The sequence below is a fragment of the Glycine max genome, chromosome 3 (genome assembly GCF_000004515.6).
Source record: "Glycine max cultivar Williams 82 chromosome 3, Glycine_max_v4.0, whole genome shotgun sequence".
Classification (NCBI taxonomy): domain Eukaryota; kingdom Viridiplantae; phylum Streptophyta; class Magnoliopsida; order Fabales; family Fabaceae; genus Glycine; species Glycine max.
In genome coordinates this window covers 14,395,512-14,420,187 of record NC_016090.4, presented here as the reverse complement: position 1 = coordinate 14,420,187, position 24,676 = coordinate 14,395,512, and the positions used below count along the sequence as shown (strand labels likewise).

The 24,676-nt window shown below is 36.0% G+C and overlaps 1 non-coding gene across 1 annotated transcript; it reads right to left on the bottom strand.

Moving 5' to 3' along the window:
* Positions 1-542: 542 nt before the first annotated feature.
* LOC113001067 (small nucleolar RNA R71) lies at positions 543-649 on the bottom strand. Its single transcript, XR_003266650.1, has one exon. It is a non-coding gene; the product is annotated as a small nucleolar RNA R71 (small nucleolar RNA).
* Positions 650-24,676: the final 24,027 nt, after the last annotated feature.

Here is a 24,676-nt window from a genome sequence, read left to right as displayed (position 1 = left end):
CAGGTGATTTACAACCCTTTGATCCTGAAATAGATAGAACCTTTCATAGATTAGTTAGGCGTAGTGTGCATCCTGGTCATTCTGTGCATTTTGAGCATTCTGTTGAGGGTGATTTTGAATATTCTGATCTTGAGCATTCGACTACTAATTTTCATACTGAGAACATGACTCAACCTCCACCTCGTGAGAGGACTCTTAGGGAAATGGTTGCACCTGATTTCACTTATGAAAGCTTGTGCATTCAATATCCTGATGAGGGTGTTCCATATGTTCTCAAGACTGGACTAATACATTTGCTGCCCAAGTTTCATGGTCTTGCAGGTGAAGATCCTCATAAGCATCTTAAGGAGTTCCATATTGTATGTTCCACCATGAAACCCCCTGATGTCCAGGAAGACCATATCTTTTTAAAAGCTTTTCCTCATTCTCTAGAGGGAGTGGCAAAAGATTAGCTGTACTACCTTGCTCCCAGGTCTATTTTCAATTGGGATGACCTTAAGAGGGTGTTCTTGGAGAAATTCTTCCCTACATCTAGGACCACTACCATCAGAAAAGACATTTCAGGCATCAGGCAACTTAGTGGAGAAAGCTTGTATGAGTATTGGGAAAGATTCAAGAAATTGTGTGCAAGCTGCCCTCACCACTAGATTTTTGAGCAACTCCTTCAATATTTCTATGAGGGACTTAGCAACATGGAGCGGAGTATGATTGATGCTGCCAGTGGTGGAGCTCTTGGTGATATGACCCCTGCTGAAGCTAGGAATTTGATTGAGAAGATGGCTTCCAACTCCCAACAATTCAGTGTTAGAAATAATGCTATTGTTCTTAGAGGAGTCCATGAGGTGGCCACGGATTCATCTTCATCTACTGAAAATAAAAAGCTTGAAGGAAAACTTGATGCCTTGGTCAGCCTAGTAACCCAGCTTGCCATGAATCAGAAATCTACACCTGTTGCAAGAGTCTGTGGTCTATGTTCTTTTACAGATTACCATACAGATCTTTGTCCTTCTTTGCAGCAATCTGGAGTCAATGAGCAACCTGAAGCTTATGCTGCAAACATTTATAATAGACCTCCTCGGCAGCAAAACCAACAACAGTAGAATAATTATGACCTTTCAAGCAATAGATACAATCCAGGTTGGAGGAATCATCCAAATCTGAAATGGACAAGTCCTCCACAACAAGAACAACTTGTCCCTCCTTTCCAGAATGTTACTGGTCCAAGCAAGCCATATGTTCCTCCTCCAATGCAGCAACAACAGCAGCAGTCACAACAAAGACAACCAGCAACTGAGGCTCCTCCTCAACCTTCCTTAGAAGAGTTAGTGAGGCAAATGACCATCCAAAATATGCAATTTTAGCAAGAGACAAGAGCTTCCATTCAGAGTCTGACAAATCAGATGGGGCAGATGGCTACTCAGATGAATCAAGCTCAGTCCCAAAATTCTGACAAATTGCCTTCACAAACTGTGCAGAATCCGAAAAATGTGAGTGCCATCACCTTGAGATCTGGCAACCAAATTCAAGTGCCTCCACCAGTAGCAGCACCTGCACCTGAACCTGTCAAGCTTCATTCTACACCTGAAAAAGAGGATGAGATAGTTGCATAAAAGAGAAAGCTTCCTAACAAAAAATTTCATGCAGGTGGACCTTCTTCTAGTAATTCTGACTTACCGCAGCCTCCTATCCCTCTTCCATTCCCACCTAGAGTAATTCCAAACAAAAAGATGGAAGAAGCCGAAAATGAGATCTTGGAGACCTTCTGGAAAGTAGAGGTGAACATACCTCTACTAGATGCCATCAAGCAGATTCCAAGATATGCCAAGTTTCTAAAGGAGCTGTGCACCCACAAAAGGAAGCTCAAGGGCAATGAAAGGATTAGCATGGGCAGAAATGTGTCAGCATTGATAGGTAAATCTGTTCCTCACATTCTTGAGAAATGTAAGGACCCAGGTACTTTTTGTATACCTTGCATTATTGGAAACAGTAAATTTGAAAATGCCATGCTAGATTTAGGAGCATCAGTTAGTGTCATGCCTCTGTCCATTTTCAATTCTTTATCTCTTGAACCTTTGCAATCTACAGATGTGGTGATTCATTTGGCAAATAGAAGTGTTGCTTACCCCGCAGGTTTCATAGAGGATGTGCTGGTTCGGGTTGGTGAACTTATTTTTCCTGTTGATTTTTATGTTCTTAATATGGAAGAGGGATTTTCCCATGGTTCAGTTCCAATTATTTTAGGCAGGCCATTTATGAAAACAGCCCAAACCAAGATAGATGTTTATGCTGACACATTGTCTATGGAATTTGGTGATATTGTTGTTCATTTTAACATTCTTGATGCCATGAAACATCCATCTGAGGATCATTCTACTTTTCATGCTGAGATAATTGATCAGATTGTTGATGATTATATGTTTGATTTTGATTATGTTCTTTATGGTAGGAAACATCCATTTTTATCTGATCTGCATACTTGTCATTCTTTATGCATTGAATCTGAATCTGAGTTTGAATTTGATCCTGTATCTAATTTTTATACTGAGAATGAATCTAAATTTTAGTTTGGTTCTAATTTTTTGGGTGTTGTACCCCTTGATGTTGATTTTTTAAAGTCATAATGCATTAACCATGTTGCAGGAAGTACATATACTTCTGACTTGCTTTATGAGGTACATGCTAAGGAACCTTCTTCTCCTACCATGGTTCCTCCCACTGTTCAGCCACCACCCACACCAAAGTTGAAGCCCTTACCAGCAAACCTCAAATATGCTTACTTGGAGGATAAGGAAAAATTTCTAGTGATCATCTCTATCTCCCTTGCTGCTGAGCAAGAGGAGAAGTTGTTGCTAGTTCTCAAGAAGCACAAGAAAGCCATTGGATGGACTTTAGCAGACATTCCTGGTATTAGCCCATCTACCTGCATGCATAGGATACTTTTAGAGGATGGAGCTAAGCCAGTGAGGCAGCCACAACGGAGACTCAACCCCGTCATTCTAGATGTGGTGAAAAAGGAAGTGACCAAGCTCTTACAAGTTGGAATCATCTACCCCATGTCTGACAGCCAATGGGTGAGTCCAGTCCAAGTGGTTCCTAAGAAGACAGGCCTCACAGTGATCAAGAATGAAAAGGATGAGCTTATCCCCACAAGAGTGCAGAACAGCTGGCGAGTCTGCATTGATTATAGGAAGCTGAACCAGGTAACCAGAAAAGATCATTTTCCCCTGCCATTCATTGATCAAATGCTTGAGCGCTTGGCAGGTAAGTCTCATTACTATTTTCTTGATGGTTTTTCTGGTTATTTACAAATTCATATTGCTCCTGAGGATCAAGAAAATACCATATTCACCTGTCCCTTTGGCACTTTTGCCTATAGGAGGATGCCCTTTGGCCTATGCAATGCCCGTGGTACCTTCCAGCAGTGTATGCTTAGCATTTTCAGTGATTTTTTAGAGAGTTGCATAAAGGTGTTTATGGATGATTTTACTGTTTATGGATCCTCTTTTGATGCATGTTTGGATAGTCTGGATAGAGTTCTTAATAGATGCATTGAAACTAACCTTGTGCTGAATTTTGAAAAATGTCACTTCATGGTAGAACAAGGTATAGTTTTAGGGCATATAATTTCCAGTAAGGGCATAGAGGTAGACCCTGCAAAAATAGATGTTATTTCACAATTGCCTTACCCCTCTTGCATGCGAGAGGTTCGTTCTTTTCTTGGTCATGCAGGGTTTTATAGGCACTTTATCAAGGATTTTAGCAAAGTGGCCCTTCCACTATCCAATCTGCTGCAAAATGAGGTGGAGTTTGATTTTGATGACCGGTGCAAAGAGGCTTTTGATTGCCTCAAGCGTGCGGTGACTACCACCCCTATCATTCAGGCACCTGATTGGACAACCCCATTTGAGCTAATGTGCGATGCATCCAATTACACATTAGGGGCCGTCCTTGCTCAAAAGATTGATAAGCTGCCTCGGGTGATCTACTACACCTCCAGAACTTTGGATGCTGCTCAGGCAAATTACACTACCACAGAGAAGGAGCTATTAGCGATAGTTTTTGCTCTTGAAAAATTTCGTTCATATTTGCTTGGTACTTGTGTTATTGTTTATATTGACCATGCAACTCTGAAGTACCTGTTGAAGAAGGTTGAATCAAAGCCTAGATTGATCAGGTGGATGCTTTGGCTCCAAGAGTTTGATTTGGAGATCCGTGATCGGAGCAGTGCACAAAACCTCGTGACTGACCATCTGAGTAGGATTGAGCGTGCGTCTGAGGACTCACCCATTCAGGATGATTTTCTGGATGACCATTTGTACATTCTGTATAGTATTTCTGATTTCTTCCCCATTCCCTGGTTTGCTAATATTGTGAATTATTTGGTTGCTTCTGTTTTTCCTCCGTTAGCATCTAAAGCTCAAAATGATAAAATTAAGAGCGATGCTAAGCATTATATTTGGGATGACCTCTATTTGTGGAAGTTGTGCAGTGACCAGGTTATTAGGAGATGCATTCCAGACCATGAAATTGACCCAGTCCTGCAATTCTGTCATTCTTCCGCACCAGGTGGCCATCTTGGCATACAGAGGACAGCTCGCAAGGTGCTTGACTGCAGTTTCTATTGGCCCACCATCTTCAAGGATGCATGGAGAATATGTAGCACTTGTGAGCCTTGTCAGAGAGCAGGCAGCTCACCTTCATGGAGACAGCAAATGCCTCAACAACCCATGTTATTTTGTGAGGTGTTTGATGTCTGTCTGGGGTATAGATTTAATGGGGCCTTTCCCTGTCTCTTTTGGTTTTGTTTATATTCTCCTTGCTGTTGATTATGTTTCAAAATGGGTGGAAGCCAAACCCACCAGAACTAACGATGCTAAGGTTGTTGTGGATTTTGTTAGATCTAATTTGTTTTGCAGGTTTGGAGTCCCTAGAGCCATCGTTAGTGATCAAGACACCCATTTTTGTAACAGATCCATTTGTGCCTTGCTCAAAAAGTATGGGGTCGTGCACAAAATTTCCACACCTTACCACCCCCAAACTATTGGATAGGCTGAGATTTCAAACAGGGAGATAAAAAGGATCTTGGAGAAGATTGTGCAACCGAACAGAAAGGATTGGAGCACTAGGCTAGATGATGCTCTTTAGGCGAATAGGACTGCCTACAAAGCACCCATAAGAATGTCTCCTTATCGGGTTGTCTTTGGCAAGGCTTGTCATCTTCCTGTAGAGATAGAGCACAGAGCCTACTGGGCTGTAAAGACCTGCAACTTCTCTATTGATCAGGCTGGAGAGGAAAGGAAGTTGCAACTAAGTGAGCTAGACGAGATCCGTTTAGAAGCCTATGAGAATTCCAAATTCTACAAGGAGAAGACCAAGAAGTTCCATGACAGCCTGATAGCTAAGAAAGACTTTGTGGTTGGATAGAAAGTTTTATTGTATAACTCTAGGCTCGGACTCATGAGTGGTAAGTTGAGGTCAAAGTGGATTGGTCCTTTTGTGGTGACTAATGTTTTTCCTTATGGTACAATTGAGATCAAAAGTGAGTCCACAAATAAGAGCTTCAAGGTCAATGGACACCGTCTGAAACCATTCCTCACAAATCCTTCCTTAGTGGATGTAGTGGTGGAGGAGACCTCCTTACTTCACCTTACTTCTCTTCCGCCATGACTTAGGGAGTTTTCTTTTTCTGTCTCCTTCTTTACTTTTATTGCACTTGTCCAAATTTATTGGTTGCTTTGATTGTTCTTTATCTTATGATTGTGCTACATTGAGGACAATGTGTTGTTTAAGTGTGAGAGGGGGGAGAAAAGATTGTTCTTTAATTTTGTTGGGTATTCTAGTTTAATTTAATTAGGTTTTCTAGTTTAATTTTGTTAGGTTTTCTAGGTTAATTTTGTTATTTTGGTTTTATATTTTGTGTACAACATTGCATGTTCTCTTTGAATTATAGGTTATGTACATGTAATGGATAATTTTTTTTGAAATAGGACTTTCTTGGCATTTTGTGAATTGAAACCCTTGTTTTTCTCTACATTTCAAGTGAGTTTTGACAGTTTGAATTGAAAGTGATAGATTTACCCTTAGTGAGAATTTGAGCAATCATCATCTATTTTATTCAATGTGTTTTGCCTCATTGATTGCTTGCACAATAGCCTTGGCTTTACTCTTCTAAGCATCTTTTGTTTTCACCTTTTCTGGAGGAGCACACATAGAGTTTACTCTTTAAAGTAATTTTGCCACAAACATCAAGCTCTTTAAATCGCTTGGATATGGTTTCCATCTTTTCGGTTATGCTCAATTTGGACTCAGATAACCTTTAGTCTGGAAAACTTAGCCTCCCCCAAAACATATGGATTGTCTTAACTGGTATGGTACCAACAACCTATCTAGATAGCTCACATGCACATGGAAAACATGAGTAGTTCTCATGATACATCCACAACGAGAAGGGTTTTTGTTAGCATAATGTACACACTTAAACTCAACAACAATCTAATTTAAAGCATACCTTGATACCATGCCAAGTAGTCTCTTGTATAAGGTAACTTTAAAAACATGTCCAACCACATGTGTACTTGTCTCAAAAGATGCCATAATTTCAGTGTGTTGTAGCATGATCATGTTGTTCATGGCTTCCCAAACACTACATAGGTCCCCAAGGCTATTTTGTAGTAGTCTCTTGAAGGCCCAACGAGCAAACTTAACCATGCATATGAAATACACAATCAGGTAAAGAAACTTAATTTTTTAATCCATTCAATCGTAAACCCAAACAACAACAAAAATTTAGAATTTTCATACCTGTTAGTTGTTGTGTTTCCTAAGTGCATCACCTTATTCGTCTAGACTTTAACAAATCTTTTTTTGTGAGGAATCAACCATGTTTGGTTGCCATAGCCAACAAACATTGGCCATGGTGAGCAAGCAATTTCAAACTTCTTAAGGCACTCATCAAACTGTTGCTCAGAATGACAATCCACCAAACTCCCCCAGGCTTCCATGACATCATCACATTCCTTTTTTTTACCAACCAGGGTTTTACACTTTGCCTTCACATTCTTATCAATGTGAAACCGACACAACAAATTGGTAGCCTCATGGAATATAGTTTTAACTACATTCATCAATGCTAGATCTCTATCAGTAACAATAACTTCAGGGAGTGCATCACATCTGAGGAAAAGACCTCAAAACTATTGTAGAGCTCAAACAACATTATTCAAACGTTCTCCCTCCAAATAGACAAAAGCAGTAGAGAATGTCATCCATGTTAGTGTCACACCAACAATATCAAGTAATGACAACATGTACCTATTTGTTTTGTAGGTATTGTCTATCAAAAATACCAAATTACAGTCACTAGTTAATTGGACTGCATCAAGATGACTCCAAAATATGTCACGTATAACATCTTCATCCTTCAATCTATGCCATTGAATATACTAATCCCATTTGAGAAGCTTCATTAGTTGTTGCATTTCAATATTACTGCCTCTTATGGAAGAACAATAAGCATTTCTTGCATTGTATATTTGCTTGATTGTTGTATAACTATAGACATTGTGCTCCTTCAACGTTAGAAGCATATTTCTTGATTTCACCATTGACTTTGTCATATCAACAACAATGATCTTCTTATCCTTAGCCAGTCGACCAACATATGGATGTCAAACTAATGACTTCGTCAATTCATGATTGTGACTCCCACAAATTAACTTCACTATCCATCCTTCGCCTCCCACAACTAGTTTCGCACGTAGTTTAAAGGGACACCCATATTTTCTACTGCTTATACTAACCACTCCTTTCATAACCAATTAAAACAAATGAGGTCATTCCTCTAATACCATTATTTGCATCTGACCTCATAATCACCGCCACAAATCCAATTTCATAAGCAATAGATCAAGCCTAATGCAGAACATCATCACGGGTAGCAAACACCTACAATGCAATCCATACAAGTTTAGTCTTCAAGGGACATTCATTTAATTACTTTAATAGCAATAAATCATATTAATACCTAATACGCATTGAACGCATCAAAACAATCAACATGCTCTTCATTCACACCAACTTCGCCTTCATTTTGGTCATTCATATCAACTTCTTCAGTCATTATATTGTCATACATCCACTGATCTTCGTCCATCTTAACAAAACATTCAAAAATTTCAATGACAAACAAAAAACTCCTAATCACACCATAATTATACTATCATATAATTTTTGCATTTTTTTCTGCATTTATTAATATAATACATTGAATTAAAAATGAAAAAAACAAATTTATGTATAAATTATTTTCACATTAATATCATTTTCAAACTATGCAAACTACAACTTTCAAATGAATATTCAAACTATATCTATTTAAAAAAAATTTAATGAACAATTCTAATTTTTCTAATTAAACAATAAAATAAATGTATAAAAATAATAAATAAATTTAAAACAAAATTACGGATTGACAATCTATAAGAAACATACATATTGGCAATCCATAAGCTTCTTATGGATTGGTAATTTTTAAGAAACTTACAAATTAACAATCTGTATGTTTCTTACGGATTGGCAATCCGTAAGAAATATATGGATTGGCAATCCATAAGCTTCTTACGAATTGGTAATCCATATGAAGCTTACGAATTGTCAATCCGTAAGTTATATAAAACTTATAGATTATTTATTTGTAAATTTTATATAACTTAAGAACTATCAATCCATAAGTATTACGCGAAAAAAAATTAAATCAACAACTTACCTCCGTCGTTAATGGCTAAACCAACCACCGTCACAACCACCACTTGCCGACGAACCACCGTAAACAATGCACCTCGACCAAAGAGGACACAAGAACGAACGATAAACTCTCACAGAACACCTCTCACGAGATCGACGGTGAAGGAAAAATAAAAACATGGTCATGTGAACAAAATCGAAGAAGGAAAACGCTACTTGTAACAGAGGGGTGTAATGGGGATCTTAAAAAATTGTTGGGCGTACCAGCAAATTTGGTGGTTCCCAAAGCAACTCCCTAGAGGAAAAGGCAATAGCGAAAGCAAAGGACTTCACTTCATGTCTTCATGGGCAATATAAAGTATAAACACATGATGGAGGGCACTACGTGAATACAAGATCAGTGTGTGTGGGAACCTTGGAAACTAAAAACAAAATTTGGAAAATTTTGGAATTAAGAGAAAAAACCAATTCAATCTCATTTTACCGAACATGCTTGTTTTTTTATAAATCCAAAAACTAAAAACTCAATCCCCCTTCCCTTAATAGGATCCAAGTAGGATTTTTAAAGTTGAAAACTCTAGAATCCAAGCAAGATTTTTAAAATTGGATTGATCCAATTAGTCAAACCATGAACTGGTGGTCCATTCAGGTTGAGTCGAGCATTGGATTAACCACGCAATTATCCCAAGGCAAACCTGGTGTGACCCGTCTAATTCCTGGTTGGAAATTGCTTCCTGCACCTTCCATAATTTGAAAAAAAAAGGTGAATGGACAAATTTTCCCCTCACCCTTTTAACTTAACCTAGGCTTCTTCTTTCTTTTCAGATAGCTTGATCCAAATTGTGTTTTGTTGTATCCGGATCAAGCTATTTGTAATAAGAATCTTCATTTTTCCTTTCCTTTTGTATATTTTCTGTAACACATCCAAATAGCTTGATCCAGATTGTTGTTTGGTGGTGTCTGCATTAAGCTATCTGTAATTGGACAAGGCAATTCAAAATACATTTCCAAATTGCCTTGTCCAATTATGGATTGATTGTTCCAGAATATTCCAAATCAATCTAAAAATTTATTCTGGATTGGCTGATCCGTAACATTACAATAAATTACGGATTAGCCAATCTGAAACAAATTTCTGAAATGATTTACATTATTTCAGATCAATCTATCCATAGTTGTAATTAGCAAATTAAAATGAAAAAAGAGTATCAATTAAAATAGTTTGAATATAAGCCTAGGGGAATTTGTATGTGGATATGGATGAATATTGTAATGCATACATATTGTTCCATAGCCATCCCCATGCATTTTACAAACACATAATATACACAAAACACAATCATATAATTTTATAATTATATATTTACAAGGTGAATTCTTACAGATTATATTAATTTCCAACCTTCAAGAGAAGCAAATGAAAAATACTACACTGAATTGACTAATATGGAATTTTAAAAATTCTACATCGGATTGACTAATCCAGAATTTTAAAACAATAGTCCTAGATTGCCTAATTCGAAATATAATATAACTTCCAGATGAGGCTATCTAGAAGTGTTGTTTAGAAATTCTTTATTAGTTGATCCACAAAACAAAAACACTCAATTTAAATCAAACAATCTGAAATTATTATTGCTCAATTCTGGATTAATTGACAAATACAAATAATTTTTGAATCAATAAATTGACAAATACAAATAATTTTTGGATCAATAAATTGGTACTCGTACAAGAACAAATCCAGATTATTTAATCCAAAAATATTATATTTTTAGATTATTTTAATTGATATTATTATTATACCATTCCAGATTGATTAATCCGGATTCGTATAACAACAATTTGGATTGTCTGATCCGAAATTATATTACTTTTATGGTTTTAATTCCAGATTTGTTGATTTGGACCTATCCTAAAAATTCATTTTCAAAAAAAGAAGACAATTAATAACTCACTTGTGCAAGTGAACTTGAGAAACCAAAATGCTTACACGAAATGAACAAGACAATGTTTCAGGCATGGGAACTGAGGAAAACAAGCTATGCACAACCAAGGAAGACAAGGTTAGTATAGTCATTTTGAAAAATTAGGAGGTGTAGGAAGCAAAAGCCTTCTTGGTTGAACCATCAATGGGAATTGCTAGGTGCACCCAACATTTTAAGTGAAGTGGCAAAATTGCCCTTCACTTAAAATTTTAAAAAGCTCTCCCTCTCCTCTCCCCCTCCCTGTGTTGTGTTGTTGTGCTTCCCTTTTCTTCGTTCTTCGCTTCTTCTTGCCGCGTCGCTGCTATTCTTGCCTCCGTTTGCACGTTGCCGCTAGTCCCCGCCACCGCTGTCGCCTTCGCCGTAAGTCCCTCTTTTCCACTCCTTGATTGAAAATGGGATTGCATAGCCATTATATGGATTGAAAATCCGCATAATGCATATAGATTGGAAATCCATATAAGTATTTTTCTTTTTTCAATTTATTAATTAATAAAATAATAATTGAATAAATTATTATTATTTAAAAGTAAATTAATATTTTTGTTGTTATAATATTTATTTAATACATAAATATTGTTTTATATTTTTAATATGTATTTATTTTATTAATTATATTTGTTTTTTGAAGTTGGATTTTAATAATAATTAATTCAAAAAATAATTAATTTATGATTTTTTTTATTTAAAAATGATTGTATAAATATTATTGTTACTTATTTATTTTTAGAATATAAGTAATTTAATTATATTTGATATTTAATGTAGTTTTTTTTAAAATTGTTAAATATAAAAAATTCCAATTTTTTTATAAGTATATACTATACAATTTAGTTAAACAAGAAAATCTAATATTGTATATGACAAATTTTTTATTGATATAATCGTATAAATATTATTACACTAATAGTATTAAATATTTATATAAATAGTGTTTGGAGATATAAAATTAAATTTCTTCATTTGTTTATAAATATTTAAAGTGTTCAAATACTAATTTGTAAAAAAATAAATAGTCATTTATTAGAAATAAAAAGCAAGTTTGTATTTAGATTTTCATACTAGAATTAGTGATGTGAAGTGTATAAATTTTAAAAAAAGAATTTCTATATTGATTTATGAATATATAAAAGTACTAAAAAAGTTATTTAAAAAATAATAAAATATTTATATATGAATTATTAAATAATAGTTTAGTAAATATTTTTAATCAAATTTATTTATCAGTCAATATCTTAGTTAGTTTATGAAATTCAACTATTATTATTATTTGAACAATGACATTAATTAATTGTTATTGTTGTTTAAATTTGTAGATTATGATTAGAATCAGAGGATTGTGTCTTGCTTTAGGCATAATTATAGGAAGAGCCTTGGGGACACAAGTTAGTGGTGATGCGGAAGAAGTCCCTTAGTGTCGAAGGCCGACATCATCTACACATAGACAACAGGAAGCTACAACTGTTGCTAAGGATGTTGAGCATATGGATCATCTAGCTGACGAGGTTCATGAGTAGCCTCAGGAGCCAGTTACTGATGATGTACGTGTTGTGTCCCATGGTTTTTCAGGCGAGCCCCACAACACATCAATTTTGACATATTATGTTTATCATGTGGCAGCTACAGTTTGGGCAAGAGAGGTACTTATTAATTTAATTATATAATATTTGAATAACTATTTTTCATTTAACTTGAAGTAATTAATTTTATTTATTTCAAGAACGTCTTGAGTTGAAGTTGTCCTCTCATGAGAGAAAGGTACAAAAATTTGGAAGGTCTACACTAGAGATTGAAGGCATAGTGGCTGCTATCAGACCCTAATTTCATCTAGGGACTATCATTCACTGATATTTTGATTCTCGCTAGCCGAGTTTTAGTGTTCGACACCAGTTACCGCATGAAGCAGAGAATCACTCAGTGTTTTGATCAAGAATACAAAAGGATACCAAGGAAAGGGGAAAAAGGTTCTTTTTCTTGATTTTTCTGGACCCCAACTGACCCAGGCTAGCATTTGGCTCGCCTGGGCCACCAAATAACTTCAAGGCTAAGGGACTAGCTTGTTAGTCGGTTAATACGACTAACTTTTGCGTAAAAAAAAACTGTGTAAATTGTATTTGACTCCTTCCATTTACAGTTCTTTTTGTAATATTGTAAGTACTTTTTGTAAATTTAGGTAATAAGTACTTAGTATCCCACTTTTGTGTATTGAATAACCTTTCCATTTCAATTTCAGGTAAAATAAGCAAGTTTGGTGAAGTTTGATTTTTGCAGTTCGCTGAGCCATCCTCCTCTGGCTAAGCGCATGATCCGCTGGGCACAACATGATTGGCTAAGTGCATAGAAGAACCTGGAAGAAGATGACCTGTACAGATGTGCTGAGCAAGAGTCAAACTCGCTAAGTGTTCGCTTTCGGCAAGTGCACCGGATTGTGCAAGTAGTATAAAAGGGTAAAAACCGAGTATCAAACTCTCGGGGAACTTGTGTTACTTGGTAAAGTTATTTCAGTAAATAGGTGTCTAGTGTGAACAGAGATGTGTTTACTATGAACAGGTGTGTAAACTAACTATTAAAAGGGAATATCACGTGAGTAATGATGCGTAAAGACAAGTAGACGACACATTGGTCTTCCTAATAGGTGTCTTATGTTAGAAGGATATTCTCTACTTAACAATGCTCACGCGTTCTATGGTGTCTCCTGAAATGCTAAACCCTGATTCCTCATGATAGTCTAGCTTAATCCTGATCAAGCATCGTCCGTAGATTCCTCTTGTTGGACTAAACTTGGCCAGGACCGCAGTAAGACAAACATACAACAACTAGGTTATCGTACCCCGATTTCTCGTGAAAATATGACAAACTAGCCCCGTCTTATCAAGTTCTAAGAATCAGACCAGTTTCAACTGTTGAATGATCCTAAAAACACATGCATCTACATGATCAAGGCAAAAGCATGGTAGAATGAAGTTCTGATAGCATAATGAAAACACAAAACATCATTAAATAGATAAAAAGATATTTACATCAAGTACCTACAAGGAAGATCCAACAGAGGATTTAGCTTTCCATAACTGGGAAGCTTCCTTTACAACAAAGAGAAGAGAAAGATGAAAATTTGTAGAAATACAAGTAGTGGGGATGTCTCCTCCACCTGTAGGACTTCACAATCACTCACAAACTCATCTCAAGCTCTCAGGACGGCTTCCTCTTCAAGCTTTGGTCTCTGCAGATCTTCACAAAACAAAATCTCTCAAACTCTCTGGAACTTGGACCTTTCTCTCTCTATAACTCTCAAGACATGTAGAAGCTTAAAGAAAAGGCCAAACTCCCCTCCAAAATCTGATTTCTGGCTTAAATAGGTGGCTTTGTTCGTGCTCATGTGCTTTGCGCAATTCTGAAATGCTTAGTGCGCATTAGTGAATTTCGGCTTAGCGCGGCTTTTCTCGCTCAGCGAATGGACCGAAGCAGTGCGCTTAGCGGGATGGCCCTTCGCTTAGCGAACAAGCACATTTCATCCTTCTTGCAGATTCTTCTTTGCGCTTAGTCGAGGATTGTTGCGCTCAGCGAATAGCTCGCTAAGCCAGCAAATTGGCTTAGCGAGAGGGTGAAAATCAACACTTCAAAACTTGCCTAATTATCCTGAAATTGAGAGAAAATGATTATTAAATACACAAAATGGGAGTACTACGTATTTGTTACCTATCTTTAACAAAAAGTAATTACAACACTACAAAATAACCATAAATTGGAGAAGTTTGATACAATTTACACAAGTTTTATACACAAAAGTTAGTCGTATTCACCGATTAACAACTCCCCCAAATTTACGGTTTTGCTTGTCCTCAAGAAAATAAAGAACAATTCACTGGTCCCCAAGTGACAATAACATGCAGTGACTATGTACAAAGGTGTATGCAACAAAAGTTACTGATTGCATGATAAGAGAATGAAGCAAAATGCCCTCATCACTTGTCTTTTACAAGGCATGCAATTATCCAAAGAGAAGAATAAAATGTAACCTGAACAATTAGATGAAGTTAGGCATAAGACAGATATCAAGGAAAGTAGCTTAAACCATAGTCTCACGGCCACTGTTTCACTCACGCACAAGTGTTTAAGTTATTCATTAATAACAACTAGCAAGAGGTCCAATATTTGCACTTCATCTCATGCCATAAAGTCAAAAATGTATAAACAGAATCAGAAGGACTTTCCCAGACTTGTAGTGAGGCTTGGCTATAAAAATTCATTGGTTTTTCTAGGATTCAAAGACTTAAATTCTAAGAGAGCACAAATCCTAGACTTATCCAAGTGATCTTTTTAATACAATTAACTTGCTCACTAGCTTTTCACTTTCATTTGCTTTTGACCTTATTACATTAACACACATTTCCTTTGATTTCTTTCTTTTTCTTTCTTCTTTTTTTTTAAACACACAACTTATTTGTTGTTTGTGCTTATGCTTTATCTCTTTCTTTGTATCCCAATTAGTTCCACTCCCCCAAATTTGGGGTAAATTTGCGTTGAACCATATGCTCTCCTAGAATCTAAACAAGGTATCTGGAGATAATCATTCAGGTTCAGGGTTCAATTATTGACAAAATCATTAAGCTCACAAAGGGTGAAAATGATACAATTATAATTCAAGGTAAGCTTTTTGGTCAAAAGGCTTGTATATGCACAATCATGGCCTTCATCATGTCCTCATTTATACATTTCATTCTAAAATTCAGAGATTGATGCAAAGATTATTACTCATAGCTAGTCGTTCACTCACAGTTTAAATTCACACTCTCACCAGTTTTGGTTCAAGCTTTTCTTTCACAATCAATCTGTCTACTGACTAACAATTCTAATTGCAAGTTCTCATTCTTGTTCTTTCTTTGTCTAACATACACACTTGCTCAAACTCATGAAAAGAAACACAAACTCCACCACAATCATGCATTCAATTCAAAACCAAATCATACACCAATTTTCACAAAAAGATAGAAGTGTTTTATTGCCATATCATCAAAATCAAGTCAAACTGTTCCATATGCTTCAAAATGAGCAAACCAACTACCCATAAATAAAACTAGTAGTGTATATAAACATAAAAGAAATACTGTACTGAAACCATAATCAATAATCCAAAAAGCAAAAAGCATCATCAGGAATTTAGAATTCCTGTGACTGGTCTTGGGTATCTTGTGTTTGAACATCCTCCTCATCTGTCAGATGAAGTACTGGAGTAGCTGGAGGAGAAGTGTCCATAGCCAGGACTAGTGTGGTCGGGTCCTCTAGTATCTCTAGAATAGGAGTGGAAGGGTCTGTTGTACATTGAGGTGAGGGTAGGTCCACCACTGGAGTAGGAGGCTCTGAAGTGGCCTCAGAGATATCTCAGGAGTGGCAGCAGCTACCTGTCTCACTTGTGTCTCACCTGCCTCCTCCCCTATAACAAATGGCTCTGGGATGGTGGCCTCAGATGACTCATCCTCCACATGCTGAGGTACCTGGGTTGTGGAACCTTCATCTTCCCTGCGAAGAGAAGGTTGGGTCCCGGGCCAGGCTACCATCTCCTTGAACTTCTCAACTGAAGGAATAGATCCTGGAGGTGCCACCACCTATAAACTTTGTAATAAAATGATTTGTCCCTGATGAATGCTCTGAAGCATGGCTTCAAAGCACTGAGAATCTGTCTGAGCTGGGACAGAAGGAACTGCTTAAGTGGATGTTGGAGTAGGAGTTGCAGAAGTGGAAGGAAGCTCAGCTGGCCTCGCCCTCGCCCTCCTAGCCCCTCAGATAGAGACTGTTAGATCCTCGGGATTCCAATAGTTCTTCCTGGTGTAGGCCAAGTTAATGACCGGGCTCAGGCGCTCAAAAGTAAGGCTGTCAGAGACAACCCCTCTGGCTCTACATAGTGCGGTGATCAGAGCAGGAAACCGAAGTCTAGAAGTGTTAGACTGGGCTATAGAAGTTATCTGGCCAGAAATAAGAGCTCCTATGTTCATGTCCATGCGAGAAACTAGGCCAAAGATCAGCCTTGCTTTGTCTGCTATCAAATCAGAGGTATGTGATGTGGGGGCCAGGTTGGGGTATGAGAGAACACTCCACACCTGAGCTAGAGTAGTCAAATCCTTCCTGAGAATCTTCCCAGGATGGCCCTCAGTGTTCAAGATGAACCCTCAGCCTGGTATGCATAAGGCATCCTCAATCTCTTTGTAATCTGTGGGCAGCCTGCAGTATCTGGAGTAAGTGGGTAAAGTCTCACCCTCTGCCAATACCACAGGTGTCTCCAGGAATGTGTTGAGACTGTCAGAATCAATCTTCACTAAATGACCTCTAACTCTGGATTGCTTTGGTGAAGGGCCCTCAGAGCTGTATAAGTTTGCATTGAACTCTTTCACCAAAGCCAAGTCTATGCTCCCATCAACCAAATTGGTGAGGCGTTTATGGAAATTACGCCTCTCCAATTCAGTCTTAAAATCATCTAGCTTAGTGTGATAGAGCTCTACCTTCCTCTCAGGCAAGATGTTTCTCCCCAAGACATTATCTGTGTACCGATTCCAAGCATCTAAATAGGAAAATCTCCATGTATCATATTGTGTTGTGGGTCTTGAACCAATACTTTTGCGTTTCCTAGAAGCCATATGCATATGAAGGAACCAAACAGTTAAACAAGACACAAGTTGTTTAAATTCAAAAACTGAAAAATAAAACTGAAAAAGGTACTGGCGGCTTAGCGAGACATGGTCCGCTTAGCTGGCCTTCACAAAAAACAAACTACCGCTTAGCGACAGGTGGGGCTGTTTAGCGGAAGTTGTAGAACTTCAGTTTCTGCATAATTGGCTTAGCTGGCAAGTGCCCACTAAGCCGAACGTTTGCCGCAAGGATTTGCGCTAAGCTCATGATGTGTCATCATTTTCTCCTATTTCTTAACCCTTTTTGTCATCATTTTAATTACTGATTAGCCTTAATTGTCAAATTAATTATGCAGTTTTATCATTTGGGCCTACTGGACTAATTTTGTGTTTTTAATTTAATTTTAGGATAATTATAAGCAATTGGGCTTGAATCCGGAATTGGGCTTCGACTTGAAGAGAGCAGACAATTTTATTTTATCAAATCTTATCTTATCCAGATTTTATCTCATCTAGATAGTATTTCATCTAGATTTTATCTTATCTTATCTTATCTAGATTTTATTTCATCTAGATTTTATTTTATCAAATCTTATCTTATCTTGTCCAGATTTTATTTTATTTATGGGCTTGTATTGGATCAAGTTGCTTCGGAATAATTAAGAAGGGGGGTTGAATTAATTATTAATGTACCTTGACTAATTAAAAATCTACCCTTCTTAGGCTTTTACTATGTTGTTAAGAAAGTATATAATAGAAATAAAAACTTAACCAAAAGTAAAAGCGATAATTAAAGTGCACAACGGAAAATAAAGAGTGTAGGGAAGAAGACAAACACAAGAATTTTATACTGGTTCAGCAACAACCTGTGCCTACATCCAGTCCCCAAGCGACCTGCGGTCCTTGAGATCCACAAGGGATGTACCCTCCCTTGTTCTCTTTGAACAACCAAGTGGATGTACCCTCCACTTGAACTGATCCACAAGAGATGTACCTTCTCTTGTTCTCAGTTACAACAACCCAAGTAGATGTACCCTCTTCTTGTACCACAAAGGATGTAGCCTCCAATGTGTTAAGACAAAGTTCTCAGGCGGTTAGTCCATTGAAATCTTTTGTTTATGGGAAAGGGAAGAATCAAAAGAATTCTCAAACTGTGTCATTTTGAATTCTTTGACAAGGGAGAAGGGAGACACAAAAGAATTCAGGCGGTTAGTCCTTTGTTCTTTTGGAAAAGGGAGAAGAGAGACACAAAAAGAATTCAGGCGGTTAGTCCTTGGCGAATTCTTTTTGGCAAAGGGAGAAGAGAATGAAAAAGATGAATAGCACACTTTTGTTTTCAAGGTTTGGAAAACTAGAAAACTTTTAGAAAGCTTTTGGCAAAGGAAGAAGAAGAAGAAGATGAAAAAGTTCAAAGAGATTCAAAGGTTGCAAAAGAGTATGTGGAAAAGTTGTTTGTAAAGGTTGTCAAAGATTGTAATGAATATTTCAAAATGCAAGTCAAGGTCTTGCTTTTATAGACTCTTCAAGTCTGGTCAAGAAAACCATTAGAAGAGTTATAACCTTAAAAAAAAACTAAAAACCATTGGAAGAGTTACATCTTTTGATTTTTGTTCAAAACTTGTCACTGGTAATCGAATACCAAATCCTTGTAATCGATTACACAAAGCATTTTTGTGAAAGGATGTGACTCTTCACAATTGAATTTGAATTTGAACGTTCAAACACACTGGTAATCGATTACCAATATCTTGTAATCGATTACACCATTTTGAAATTAATTGGAACGTTGTAAATTCAGTTGAAAGCTTTTGAAAACAAACTTTGCCACTGGTAATCGATTACAGGAATCTGGTAATTGATTACCAGGGAGTAAAAACTCTGGTAACTTAGAAAATTTTGTGAAAACTTCTTTTGAAAAACAAAACTATGCTATGTTTGTTTTTTGAAAAATCTTTTCAATACTTCCCTTGTGAAGTCTTCTTGATTTCTTCTCTTGAATCTTGAATTCATCTTTTCTTGAATCTTGAAATCAAATTTCTCTTGATTCTTGAATTATTCTTGACTCAATCTTGAAATCATTATCCTGGGCTTTTTGTCATCATCTTTGTTATCATCAAAACAACTTGAATCAATCTTGATTCAACATCATGAAGCTTGCTTCTACAATCTCCCCCTTTTTGATGATGATAATCCTAAAATCAAGAAACACATACACATACTTTTTCCTAGTCGATCACTCACTTAATTCTCCATATTCTCCCCCTTTGTTTTTGAGTTTATGCTTCACTTGAAATTATGTTAATTACTTATGAGAGTTCTTGATTTAATCCCTATTTCTCTCCCCCTTTGGCATCAACAAAAAGCCAAAGTGTGTAACAAATATAAAACATACATACATTACTAATCATTCACAAGATATTCATTGAAAAATCTAAACCAATCATGAAGCAAGAAACATGAATAGATCAAATATATAAAAACCACATAGTCATTTAACATAATTCATAATCGTTCAATCATACTATGAAAATAAAAGAAATACTAAATTGTTCAAATGTCATAATTGTATAGATTATTTGGATAAGTCACTAGCATATAGCAGTCCTATTTCTCTTCTAATGTTGTAGAAGGAATCTTTATTTAGTGGTTTTGTGAAGATGTCTGCAAGTTGATTTTTAGTATCTACAAATTCTAAAACAACATCACCTTTTAGAACATGATCTCTAATAAAATGATGCCAAATTTCTATATGCTTGGTTCTAGAGTGAAGGACTGGATTTTTAGATATGTTTATGGCATTTGTGTTATCACATTTTATGGGAATATGATCTAATACTATTCCATAATCAGATAGTTGTTGTTTCATCCACAAAATCTAAGCACAACAACTACCAGCAGAAATATATTCTGCTTCTGCTGTGGATAATGCTACACTATTTTGCTTCTTGCTATTCCAAGAAACAAGAACAGACCCTATGAATTGACATGTGCCACTTGTACTTTTTCTATCTGTTTTTGATCCATCAAAATCTGAATCTGAGTATTCTACTAAATTACATAAAGAATTCTTAGGGTACCATAATCCTAAGTTAACTATTCCTAATAGATATCTTATGATTCTTTTTACTGCCATTAGATGTGAGAACTTTGGATTTGATTGGAATCTTGCACACATGCATACACTAAACATAATATTTGGCCTACTTGTAGATAAGTAGAGTAGAGATCCAATCATACCTTTGTATTGCTTTGCATCAACAGGTTGACCGGATTCATCTTCGTCAAGGTAACAACTGGTGCTCATAGGAGTAGCCAAGTGTTTTGAGTTTTCCATTCCAAATTTTTTGATGAGTTCCTTGCAATACTTTGCTTGGTTGACAAAGATTCCATCATTTGTTTGTTTGATTTGTAGTCCAAGAAAATAATTTGACTCACCCATCATGGACATGTCAAACTCACTTTGCATATCAATAGAAAACTCCTTGCACAAAGATTCATTAGTAGATCCAAAAATTATATCATCAACATAAATTTGTACCAATAAGATATCATTATCCTTCTTTTTTATGAATAAGGTGGTATCTACCTTCCCTCGAGTAAAATTCTTTTCTAATAGAAATTTACTTAATCTTTCATACCAAGCCCTAGATGCTTGTTTTAATCCATAGAGTGCTTTCTTTAATCTATAGACATGGTCTAATTGTTGTGAGTCTTTAAACCCAGGAGGTTGTTCTACATATACCTCCTCTTGAATTAGACCATTTAAGAAAGCACTCTTGACATCCATTTGATATAGTTTAAAATTCATAATAGATGCATAGGCTAACAACATCCTAATGGCTTCTAATCTGGCTACTGGTGCAAAGGTTTCTTCATAGTCTATACCTTCTTCTTGGTTATATCCTTTTGCTACAAGTCTAGCTTTATTTCGAATTACTATACCATTTTCATCCAATTTATTTCTAAATACCCACTTAGTTCCTATGATCGGATAGTTTGAGGGTTTCTCTACTAATTCCTATACATCATTTCTTTCAAATTGATTTAATTCTTCTTGCATAGCTATTATCCAATGATCATCTATAATGGCTTCCTTAAAGTTTTTAGGTTCTATTAATGAAACAAAAGCCATATTATTGCATAAATCTTTGACAGAGTGTCTAGTTGTTACCCCTTTTGAGATATCTCTAATGATGTTGTCAAGATGATGATTTCTTGAAGTTTTCCATTCTTTGGGAAGATTATGATTTTCTTGGGCTGCGTCATTTTGATTATCCTTGTTTTCTTCATCTCTCTTCCTTTTTAGATTTCTTTCTTCATTGTGTGTATCTTCCAAAGAATCTGCAATATCATCAAGAAATTCCTTTCTCAGAGAGGTAATATTAGTTTCATCAAAAGTAACATGTATTGACTCCTCAATTGTCATGGTTCTTTTGTTGTATATCCTAAAGGCTTTGCTATGTAAGGAATACCCAAGGAATATGCCCTCATCTGCCTTAGCATCAAATTTTCCTAGGCTTTCTTTACCATTGTTTAGGACAAAACATTTACATCCAAAAACATGTAAATGAGCAATGTTTGGTTTTCTATTGTTAAAAAGTTCATATGGGGTTTTCTTAAGAATGGGTCTTATTAAGGCTCTATTCATAATATACCATGCGGTGTTGACTGCTTCTGCCCAAAAATATTTTGGAAGTGGTGTGTCATTTAAAAGAGTTCTAGCAATTTCTTCTAGGGCTCTATTTTTCCTTTCTACTACTCCATTTTTTTGGGGTGTCCTAGGTGCAGAAAAGTTGTGTTCTATGCCATGTTCATCACAAAACATTTCAAAATCATTGTTTTCAAATTCACCTCCATGATCACTTCTGATGGAGATAATTTTGAGATTCTTTTTGTTTTGGATGACTTTGGCAAGTCTTCTAAATGAATGAAATGCATCATTTTTATGAGGAAGAAATAAAGTCCAAGTATACCTAGAATAGTCATCAACAATTACTAATGCATAGTAACTTCCACCAAAACTCATGACCCTAGATGGTCCAAACAAATCCATGTGCTATAATTGTAATGGTTGAGTGGTAGAAACAATATTTTTAGATTTAAAAGATATTTTTGTTTGTTTACCTTTTTGGCATGCATCACATAACTTATATTTGGTAAACCAATAACTAGATCTTTTGAAATTAATCTATTTAGATGATCCATGTTAATATGAGCAATTCTCTTATGCCATAACCATGGATCACAATCTTTACTTAGAAAGCATCTATCATTTTCAGATTTTTGTTTTAAATCAATCGTGTAAACATTATTTTCTCTAAAACCTATATGTTCGATATCTTTGTCATGCTCATGCTTGATAACACATTTTTCAGAATCAAAAGATACTTTATATCCTCTATCACATAATTGACTAACACTTAATAGGCTATGCTTTAAACCTTCTACAAGTAACACATTTTCAATAGGAGTAGAGGAACTCGTACCTATTTTACCGACTCCAATAATTTTGCCTTTGTTGTTGTCGCCATATGTAACGTGTCCACTTTTCTTAGGGGAAATGGTTGTAAATTTGGATACATCTCCTGTCATATACTTGGAACATCCACTGTTGATGTATCACTTCTTCCTTACAGATTCTTCTTTGTTGTCTTCATGAGATTTTGTCATGAGACACAAATTGACTTGGTCTTCATCATAATCTTGGCATGACTTCAGATTTGACCTGTTCTGGAAAATACTTTTGAAAAACAAGGAATTTAAAGAGGCCATGAATCATGAAGTGGTTAAACTTTCTACAAGATACCTGCTCTAATACCACTTGTTGGATCTAGTGGCCTCGGAATAATTAAGGGGGGGTTGAATTAATTATTAATGTACCTTGAAAAATTAAAAATCTACCCTTCTTAGGCTTTTACTATGTTGTTAAGAAAGTAAAGAATAGAAATAAAAACTTAACCAAAAGTAAAAGCGATAATTAAAGTGCACAGCAGAAAATAAAGAGTGTAGGGAAGAAGAAGACAAACACAAGAATTTTATACTGGCTCGGCAATAACCCGTTCCTACATCCAGTCCCCAAGCGACCTGCGGTCCTTGAGATTTCTTTTCAACCTTGTAAAAACCTTTACAAGCAAAGATCCACAAGGGATGTACCCTCCCTTGTTCTCTTTGAACAACCAAGTGGATGTACCCTCCACTTGAACTGATCCACAAGAGATGTACCCTCTCTTGTTCTCAGTTACAACAACCCAAGTAAATGTACCCTCTACTTGTACCACAAAGGATGTAGCCTCCAATGTGTTAAGAAAAAGTTCTCAGGCGGTTAGTCCTTCGAAACTTTGTTAAGGGGGAAACAAAAGAATTCTCAGGCGGTTAGTCCTTTGAAATCTTTTGTTTATGGGAAAGGGAAGAATCAAAAGAATTCTCAAATTGTGTCGTTTTGAATTCTTTGACAAGGGAGAAGGGAGACACAAAAGAATTCAGGCGGTTAGTCCTTTGTTCTTTTGGAAAAGGGAGAAGAGAGACACAAAAAGAATTCAGGCGGTTAGTCCTTGGCGAATTCTTTTTGGCAAAGGGAGAAGAGAATGAAAAAGATGAATAACACACTTTTGTTTTCAAGGTTTGGAAAACCAGAAAACTTTTACATAGCTTTTGGCAAAGGAAGAAGAAAAGAAGAAGATGAAGTTCAAAGAGATTCAAAGGTTGTAAAAGAGTATGTGGAAAAGTTGTTTGTAAAGGTTGTCAAAGATTGTAATGAATATTTCAAAATGAAAGTCAAGGTCTTGCTTTTATAGACTCTTCAAGTCTGGTCAAGAAAACCATTAGAAGAGTTATAACCTTAAAAAAATTGAAAACCATTGGAAGAGTTACATCTTTTGATTTTTATTCAAAACTTGTCACTAGTAATCGATTACCAAATCCTTGTAATCGATTACACAAAGCATTTTTGTGAAAGGATGTGACTTTTCACAATTGAATTTGAATTTCAACGTTCAAACACACTGGTAATCGATTACACCATTTTGAAATTAATTGGAACGTTGTAAATTCAATTGAAAGCTTTTGAAAACAAACTTTGCTACTGGTAATCGATTACAGGAATCTAGTAATCGATTACCAGAGAGTAAAAACTCTGGTAACTTAGAAAATTTTGTGAAAACTTCTTTTGAAAAACAAAATTGTGCTATGTTTGTTTTTTGAAAAATCTTTTCAATACTTCCCTTGTGAAGTCTTCTTGATTTCTTCTCTTGAATCTTGAATTCATCTTTTCTTTAATCTTGAAATCAAATTTCTCTTGATTCTTGAATTTTTCTTGACTCAATCTTGAAA